The sequence below is a fragment of the Rutidosis leptorrhynchoides genome, chromosome 2 (genome assembly GCF_046630445.1).
Source record: "Rutidosis leptorrhynchoides isolate AG116_Rl617_1_P2 chromosome 2, CSIRO_AGI_Rlap_v1, whole genome shotgun sequence".
NCBI lineage: Eukaryota > Viridiplantae > Streptophyta > Magnoliopsida > Asterales > Asteraceae > Rutidosis > Rutidosis leptorrhynchoides.
The window spans coordinates 659733013-659743275 of NC_092334.1; positions in this window are offsets into that span (position 1 = coordinate 659733013).

Genomic DNA, 10263 nt, shown 5'->3' on the forward strand with positions numbered 1-10263 from the left:
CGTAACCCTCTAAGTTCTGTCTTGAGCTTATTGACCTCGGTTCTGGGACGGTACTTCTCGTTCATCAAGTGCTTGAATGCTGACCACGATAGTGCGTACGCATCATCTTGTCCCACTTGCTCTAGATAGGTATTCCACCATGTTAACGCAGAACCTGTGAAGGTATGCGTAGCGTACTTCACTTTGTCCTCTTCAGTACACTTACTTATGGCAAACACCGATTCAACCTTCTCGGTCCACCGTTTCAATCCGATCGGTCCTTCGATTCCATCAAATTCCAAAGGTTTGCAGGCGGTGAATTCTTTGTAGGTGCATCCTACACGATTTCCTGTACTGCTAGATCCAAGGTTATTGTTGGTATGTAGCGCAGCCTGTACTGCAGCTATGTTTGAAGCTAGAAAAGTACGGAATTCCTCTTCATTCATATTCACGGTGTGTCGAGTAGTCGGTGCCATTTCCTTCAAAATAGTTAAATGGAACAAGTTAATCATACAGAATATTAAGAGTAGTTAATAGTATTTCGTAGCATAATATGAACTCATTTATAAAAGCTTTTTCTTCATATTAGCGTTTTATAAGTTTAAATTCGGGTAGTACCTACCCGTTAAGTTCATACTTAGTAGCTAATATACAATTCAACTACTACAATTCTATATGAAAAACTGATTATAATAATATTTCGCGTTCAAACTTTTATACAATATTTTACAAACTTACAATACCGCTTATTTTACATAAAGCATGAAATATAGCACACAATAACTTTGATACAAGATAGTTGTGAAGACAATTCTAGCTAGTACACAAGTCGTTCAGCAAAGGCAATAAAGACACGTAATTCATACGTCCAGAAACAAGTCATGCATTCTGGTTTTACTAGGACTACTTCCCATCCTTGGTCTTGTGCAACATAACCGTTATGGCCGTTGATAAGACAGCGTGTTGTAACGTCATCAAAGGGACGAGGGTTACGTAATGTCCAACAGTCCCGTAATAATCTAAAAACCTCATTTCTTACCCCAATTACCGACTCCGTCACTTGTGGAAACGTTTTGTTTAATAGTTGTAGCCCGATGTTCTTGTTCTCACTTTGGTGAGAAGCAAACATTACTAATCCGTAAGCATAACATGCTTCTTTATGTTGCATGTTAGCCGCTTTTTCTAAATCACGAAGTCCAATATTCGGATATATTGAGTCAAAATAATTTCTTAACCCGTTGCGTAAAATAGCATTTGGGTTCCCCGCAATATATGCGTCAAAGTAAACACATCGTAACTTATGGGTTTCCCAATGTGATATCCCCCATCTTTCAAACGAAAGTCTCTTATAAACCAAGACATTCTTGGAACGTTCTTCGAATGTCTTACAAACTGATCTCGCCTTAAATAGTTGTGCCGAAGAATTCTGGCCGACTCTAGACAAGATTTCATCAATCATGTCTCCGGGTAGGTCTCTTAAAATATTGGGTTGTCTATCCATTTTGTGTTTTTAAACTGTAAAATAGACAAGAGTTAGATTCATAAAAAAAAATACTTATTAATACAAGCAATTTTTACATATATCATAAAGCATAAGATATTCCATATATTATACCACACGAATACAACTATCTTATTCCGACTCGCTCGTTTCTTCTTCTTTGGTTTTGGTTCGTTTTGCCAAGTTTCTAGGGATATATGATGTTCCCCTAATACGAGCCGTCGTTGTCCACATTGGTTTAGAAAAACCTGGTGGTTTAGAGGTTCCCGGGTCATTGTTACAACTTAAGGACTTCGGGGGTTGACGATACATACAAAGTTCATCGGGGTTGGAATTAGATTTCTCTATTTTTATGCCCTTTCCCTTATTATTTTCTTTTGCCTTTTTAAATTCAGTTGGGGTAATTTCTATAACATCATCGGAATTCTCGTCGAAATCCGATTCATCGGAGAATTGGTAATCCTCCCAATATTTTGCTTCCTTGGCGGAAACACCATTGACCATAATTAACTTTAGTCGGTTGGTTGAGGATTTTCTTTTACTTAACCGTTTTATTATTTCCCCCACCGGTTCTATTTCTTCATCCGGTTCCGATTCTTCTTCCGGTTCCGATTCTTCTTCCGGTTCCGACTCTTCTTCCGGTTCCTCTTCGGGAACTTGTGAATCAGTCCACAAATCATTCCAATTTACATTTGACTCTTCATTATTATTTGGTGAGTCAATGGGACTTGTTCTAGAGGTAGACATCTATCACATAATATCAAACACGTTAAGAGATTAATATATCACATAATATTCATATGTTAAAAATATATAGTTTCCAACAAAAATGTTAAGCACTCATTTTTAAAGAAAACACGGTCGAAGTCCAGACTCACTAATGCATCCTAACAAACTCGATAAGACACACTAATGCAAATTTTCTGGTTCTCTAAGACCAACGCTCGGATACCAACTGAAATGTCCCGTTCTTATTGATTAAAAACGTTCCATATTAATTGATTTCGTTGCGAGGTTTTGACCTCTATATGAGACGTTTTTCAAAGACTGCATTCATTTTTAAACAAACCATAACCTTTATTTCATCAATAAAGGTTTAAAAAGCTTTACGTAGATTATCAAATAATGATAATCTAAAATATCCTGTTTACACACGACCATTACATAATGGTTTACAATACAAATATGTTACAACAAAATAAGTTTCTTGAATGCAGTTTTTACACAATATCATACAAGCATGGACTCCAAATCTTGTCCTTATTTAAGTATGCGACAGCGGAAGCTCTTAATAATCACCTGAGAATAAACATGCTTAAAACGTCAACAAAAATGTTGGTGAGTTATAGGTTTAACCTATATATATATCAAATCGTAACAATAGACCACAAGATTTCATATTTCAATACACATCCCATACATAGAGATAAAAATCATTCATATGGTGAACACCTGGTAACCGACAATAACAAGATGCATATATAAGAATATCCCCATCATTCCGGGACACCCTTCGGATATGATATAAATTTCGAAGTACTAAAGCATCCGGTACTTTGGATGGGGTTTGTTAGGCCCAATAGATCTATCTTTAGGATTCGCGTCAATTAGGGTGTCTGTTCCCTAATTCTTAGATTACCAGACTTAATAAAAAGGGGCATATTCGATTTCGATAATTCAACCATAGAATGTAGTTTCACGTACTTGTGTCTATTTTGTAAATCATTTATAAAACCTGCATGTATTCTCATCCCAAAAATATTAGATTTTAAAAGTGGGACTATAACTCACTTTCACAGATTTTTACTTCGTCGGGAAGTAAGACTTGGCCACTGGTTGATTCACGAACCTATAACAATATATACATATATATCAAAGTATGTTCAAAATATATTTACAACACTTTTAATATATTTTGATGTTTTAAGTTTATTAAGTCAGCTGTCCTCGTTAGTAACCTACAACTAGTTGTCCACAGTTAGATGTACAGAAATAAATCGATAAATATTATCTTGAATCAATCCACGACCCAGTGTATACGTATCTCAGTATTGATCACAACTCAAACTATATATATTTTGGAATCAACCTCAACCCTGTATAGCTAACTCCAACATTCACATATAGAGTGTCTATGGTTGTTCCGAAATATATATAGATGTGTCGACATGATAGGTCGAAACATTGTATACGTGTCTATGGTATCTCAAGATTACATAATATATAATACAAGTTGATTAAGTTATGGTTGGAATAGATTTGTTACCAATTTTCACGTAGCTAAAATGAGAAAAATTATCCAATCTTGTTTTACACATAACTTCTTCATTTTAAATCCGTTTTGAGTGAATCAAATTGCTATGGTTTCATATTGAACTCTATTTTATGAATCTAAACAAAAAAAGTATAGGTTTCTAGTCGGAAAATAAGTTACAAGTCGTTTTTGTAAAGGTAGTCATTTCAGTCGAAAGAACGACGTCTAGATGACCATTTTAGAAAACATACTTCCACTTTGAGTTTAACCATAATTTTTGGATATAGTTTCATGTTCATAATAAAAATCATTTTCTCAGAATAACAACTTTTAAATCAAAGTTTATCATAGTTTTTAATTAACTAACCCAAAACAGCCCGCGGTGTTACTACGACGGCGTAAATCCGGTTTTACGGTGTTTTTCGTGTTTCCAGGTTTTAAATCATTAAGTTAGCATATCATATAGATATAGAACATGTGTTTAGTTGATTTTAAAAGTCAAGTTAGAAGGATTAACTTTTGTTTGCGAACAAGTTTAGAATTAACTAAACTATGTTCTAGTGATTACAAGTTTAAACCTTCGAATAAGATAGCTTTATATGTATGAATCGAATGATGTTATGAACATCATTACTACCTTAAGTTCCTTGGATGAACCTACTGGAAAAGAGAAAAATGGATCTAGCTTCAATGGATCCTTGGATGGCTCAAAGTTCTTGAAGCAAAATCATGACACGAAAACAAGTTCAAGTAAGATCATCACTTGAAATAAGATTGTTATAGTTATAGAAATTGAACCAAAGTTTGAATATGATTATTACCTTGTATTAGAATGATAACCTACTGTAAGAAACAAAGATTTCTTGAGGTTGGATGATCACCTTACAAGATTGGAAGTGAGCTAGCAAACTTGAAAGTATTCTTGATTTTATGAAACTAGAACTTTTGGAATTTATGAAGAACACTTAGAACTTGAAGATAGAACTTGAGAGAGTTCAATTAGATGAAGAAAATTGAAGAATGAAAGTGTTTGTAGGTGTTTTTGGTCGTTGGTGTATGGATTAGATATAAAGGATATGTAATTTTGTTTTCATGTAAATAAGTCATGAATGATTACTCATATTTTTGTAATCTTATGAGATATTTCATGCTAGTTGTCAAATGATGGTTCCCACATGTGTTAGGTGACTCACATGGGCTGCTAAGAGCTGATCATTGGAGTGTATATACCAATAGTACATACATCTAAAAGCTGTGTATTGTACGAGTACGAATACGGGTGCATACGAGTAGAATTGTTGATGAAACTGAACGAGAATGTAATTGTAAGCATTTTTGTTAAGTAGAAGTATTTTGATAAGTGTATTGAAGTCTTTCAAAAGTGTATAAATACATATTAAAACACTACATGTATATACATTTTAACTGAGTCGTTAAGTCATCGTTAGTCGTTACATGTAAGTGTTGTTTTGAAACCTTTAGGTTAACGATCTTGTTAAATGTTGTTAACCCAATGTTTATAATATCAAAAGAGATTTTAAATTATTATATTATCATGATATTATGATGTACGAATATCTCTTAATATGATATATATACATTAAATGTCGTTACAACGATAAACGTTACATATATGTCTCGTTTCAAAATCATTAAGTTAGTAGTCTTGTTTTTACATATGTAGTTCATTGTTAATATAATTAATGATATGTTTACTTATCATAATATCATGTTAACTATATATATAACCATATATATGTCATCATATAGTTTTTTTTTTACAAGTTTTAACGTTCGTGAATCACCGGTCAACTTGGGTGGTCAATTGTCTATATGAAACCTATTTCAATTAATCAAGTCTTAACAAGTTTGATTGCTTAACATGTTGGAAACATTTAATCATGTAAACATCAATCTCAATTAATATATATAAACATGGAAAAGTTCGGGTCACTACAGCAGAACCCCGAGTGATACTTTTCACACCTTTGGCATAGCTGCTTCTGATTGTTGTTGTTGTTGCGGTTATTATTGTTGTTGGGATGATTGTTGTAGTTGCTGTTGTTGTTGTTGTTGTTGTTGGGCCGTTTGTTGTAGTTGCGATCGATGTTGCGATTGTTGGGATAATTGTTGCGATTATTGTTGTAATTGTTGTTGTTGTTGTATTGGTGATTCTTATCACCGTTTTCCTCCCACTTTCTTTTGACTTGCTTCACATTGGCCTCTTCAGCAGTCTGTTCTTTAATTCTTTCTTCAATCTGGTTCACTAGTTTGTGAGCCATTCTACATGCCTGTTGTATGGAGGCGGGCTCGTGTGAACTTATATCTTCTTGGATTCTTTCCGGTAATCCTTTCACAAACGCGTCGATCTTCTCTTCCTCATCTTCGAATGCTCCCGGACACAATAGGCACAATTCTGTGAATCGTCTTTCGTACGTGGTAATATCAAATCCTTGGGTTCGTAACCCTCTAAATTCTGTCTTGAGCTTATTGACCTCGGTTCTGGGACGGTACTTCTCGTTCATCAAGTGCTTGAATGCTGACCACGGTAGTGCGTACGCATCATCTTGTCCCACTTGCTCTAGATAGGTATTCCACCATGTTAACGCAGAACCTGTGAAGGTATGCGTAGCGTACTTCACTTTGTCCTCTTCAGTAAACTTACTTATGGCAAACACCGATTCGACCTTCTCGGTCCACCGTTTCAATTCGATCGGTCCTTCGGTTCCATCAAATTCCAAGGGTTTGCAGGCAGTGAATTCTTTGTAGGTGCATCCTACACGATTTCCTGTACTGCCAGATCCACGGTTATTGTTGGTATGTAGCGCAGCCTGTACTGCGGCTATGTTTGAAGCTAGAAAAGTACGGAATTCCTCTTCATTCATATTCACGGTGTGTCGAGTAGTCGGTGCCATTTCCTTCAAAATAGTCAAATGGAACAAGTTAATCATACAGAATATTAAGAGTAGTTAATAGTATTTCGTAGCATAATATGAACTCATTTATAAAAGCTTTTTCTTCATATTAGCGTTTTATAAGTTTAAATTCGGGTAGTACCTACCCGTTAAGTTCATACTTAGTAGCTAATATACAATTCAACTACTACAATTCTATATGAAAAACTGATTGTAATAATATTTCACGTTCAAACTTTTACACAATATTTTACAACTTACAATACCGCTTATTTTACATATAGCATGAAATATAGCACACAATAAATTTGATACAAGATGGTTGTGAAGATAATTCTAGCTAGTACACAAGTCGTTCAGCAAAGGCAATAAAGACACGTAATTCATACGTCCAGAAACAAGTCATGCATTCTGGTTTTACTAGGATTACTTCCCATCCTTGGTCTTGTGGAACATAACCGTTATGGCCGTTGATAAGACAGCGTGTTGTAACGTCGTCAAAGGGACGAGGGTTACGTAATGTCCAACAATCCCGTAACAATCTAAAAACCTCATTTCTTACCCCAATTACCGACTCCGTCACTTGTGGGAACGTTTTGTTTAATAGTTGTAGCCCGATTTTCTTGTTCTCACTTTGGTGAGAAGCGAACATTACTAACCCGTAAGCATAACATGCTTCTTTATATTGCATGTTAGCCGCTTTTTCTAAATCACGAAGTCCAATATTCGGATATATTGAGTCAAAATAATTTCTTAACCCGTTGCGTAAAATAGCATTTGGGTTCCCCGCAATATATGCGTCAAAGTAAACACATCGTAACTTATGGGTTTCCCAATGTGATATCCCCCATCTTTCAAACGAAAGTCTCTTATAAACCAAGACATTCTTGGAACGTTCTTCGAATGTCTTACAAACTGATCTCGCCTTAAATAGTTGTGCCGAGGAATTCTGACCGACTCTAGACAAGATTTCATCAATCATGTCTCCGGGTAGGTCTCTTAAAATATTGGGTTGTCTATCCATTTTGTGTTTTTAAACTGTAAAATAGACAAGAGTTAGATTCATAAAAAAATACTTATTAATACAAGCAATTTTTACATATATCATAAAGCATAAGCACACTATATTACATATATTACACCACACGAATACAACTATCTTATTCCGACTCGTTCGTTTCTTCTTGTTCGGTTTTGGTTCGTTTTGCCAAGTTTCTAGGGATATATGATGTTCCCCTAATACGAGCCGTCGTTGTCCACATTGGTTTAGAAAAACCTGGTGGTTTAGAGGTTCCCGGGTCATTGTAACAACTTAAGGACTTCGGGGGTTGACGATACATATAAAGTTCATCGGGGTTGAAATTAGATTTCTCTATTTTTATGCCCTTTCCCTTATTATTTTCTTTTGCCTTTTTAAATTCAGTTGGGGTAATTTCTATAACATCATCGGAATTCTCGTCGGAATCCGATTCATCGGAGAATTGGTAATCCTCCCAATATTTTGCTTCCTTGGCGGAAACACCATTGACCATAATTAACCTTGGTCGGTTGGTTGAGGATTCTCTTTTACTTAACCGTTTTATTATTTCCCCCACCGGTTCTATTTCTTCTTCCGGTTCCGATTCTTCTTCCGGTTCCGATTCTTCTTCCGGTTCCGACTCTTCTTCCAGTTCCTCTTCGGGAACTTGTGAATCAGTCCACGAATCATTCCAATTTACATTTGACTCTTCATTATTATTAGGTGAGTCAATGGGACTTGTTCTAGAGGTAGACATCTATCACATAATATCAAACACGTTAAGAGATTAATATATCACATAATATTCATATGTTAAAAATATATAGTTTCCAACAAAAATGTTAAGCAATCATTTTTAAAGAAAACACGGTCGAAGTCCAGACTCACTAATGCATCCTAACAAACTCGATAAGACACACTAATGCAAATTTTCTGGTTCTCTAAGACCAACGCTCGGATACCAACTGAAATGTCCCGTTCTTATTGATTAAAAACGTTCCATATTAATTGATTTCGTTGCGAGGTTTTGACCTCTATATGAGACGTTTTTCAAAGACTGCATTCATTTTAAAACAAACCATAACCTTTATTTCATCAATAAAGGTTTAAAAAGCTTTACGTAGATTATCAAATAATGATAATCTAAAATATCCTGTTTACACAAGACCATTACATAATGGTTTACAATACAAATATGTTACAACAAAATAAGTTTCTTGAATGCAGTTTTTACACAATATCATACAAGCATGGACTCCAAATCTTGTCCTTATTTAAGTATTCGACAGCGGAAGCTCTTAATAATCACCTGAGAATAAACATGCTTAAAACGTCAACAAAAATGTTTGTGAGTTATAGGTTTAACCTATATATATCAAATCATAATAATAGACCACAAGATTTCATATTTCAATACACATCCCATACATAGAGATAAAAATCATTCATATGGTGAACACCTGGTAACCGACATTAACAAGATGCATATATATAAGAATATCCCCATCATTCCGGGACACCCTTCGGATATGATATAAATTTCGAAGTACTAAAGCATCCGGTACTTTGGATGGGGTTTGTTAGGCCCAATAGATCTATCTTTAGGATTCGCATCAATTAGGGTGTCTGTTCCCTAATTCTTAGATTACCAGACTTAATAAAAAGGGGCATATTCGATTTCGATAATTCAACCATAGAATGTAGTTTCACGTACTTGTGTCTATTTTGTAAATCATTTATAAAACCTGCATGTATTCTCATCCCAAAAATATTAGATTTTAAAAGTGGGACTATAACTCACTTTCACAGATTTTTACTTCGTCGGGAAGTAAGACTTGGCCACTGGTTGATTCACGAACCTATAACAATATATACATATATATCAAAGTATGTTCAAAATATATTTACAACACTTTTAATATATTTTGATGTTTTAAGTTTATTAAGTCAGCTGTCCTCGTTAGTAACCTACAACTAGTTGTCCACAGTTAGATGTACAGAAATAAATCGATAAATATTATCTTGAATCAATCCACGACCCAGTGTATACGTATCTCAGTATTGATCACAACTCAAACTATATATATTTTGGAATCAACCTCAACCCTGTATAGCTAACTCCAACATTCACATATAGAGTGTCTATGGTTGTTCCGAAATATATATAGATGTGTCGACATGATAGGTCGAAACATTGTATACGTGTCTATGGTATCTCAAGATTACATAATATACAATACAAGTTGATTAAGTTATGGTTGGAATAGATTTGTTACCAATTTTCACGTAGCTAAAATGAGAAAAATTATCCAATCTTGTTTTACCCATAACTTCTTCATTTTAAATCCGTTTTGAGTGAATCAAATTGCTATGGTTTCATATTGAACTATATTTTATGAATCTAAACAGAAAAAGTATAGGTTTATAGTCGGAAAAATAAGTTACAAGTCGTTTTTGTAAAGGTAGTCATTTCAGTCGAAAGAACGACGTCTAGATGACCATTTTAGAAAACATACTTCCACTTTGAGTTTAACCATAATTTTTAGATATAGTTTCATGTTCATAATAAAAATCATTTTCTCAGAATAACAACTTT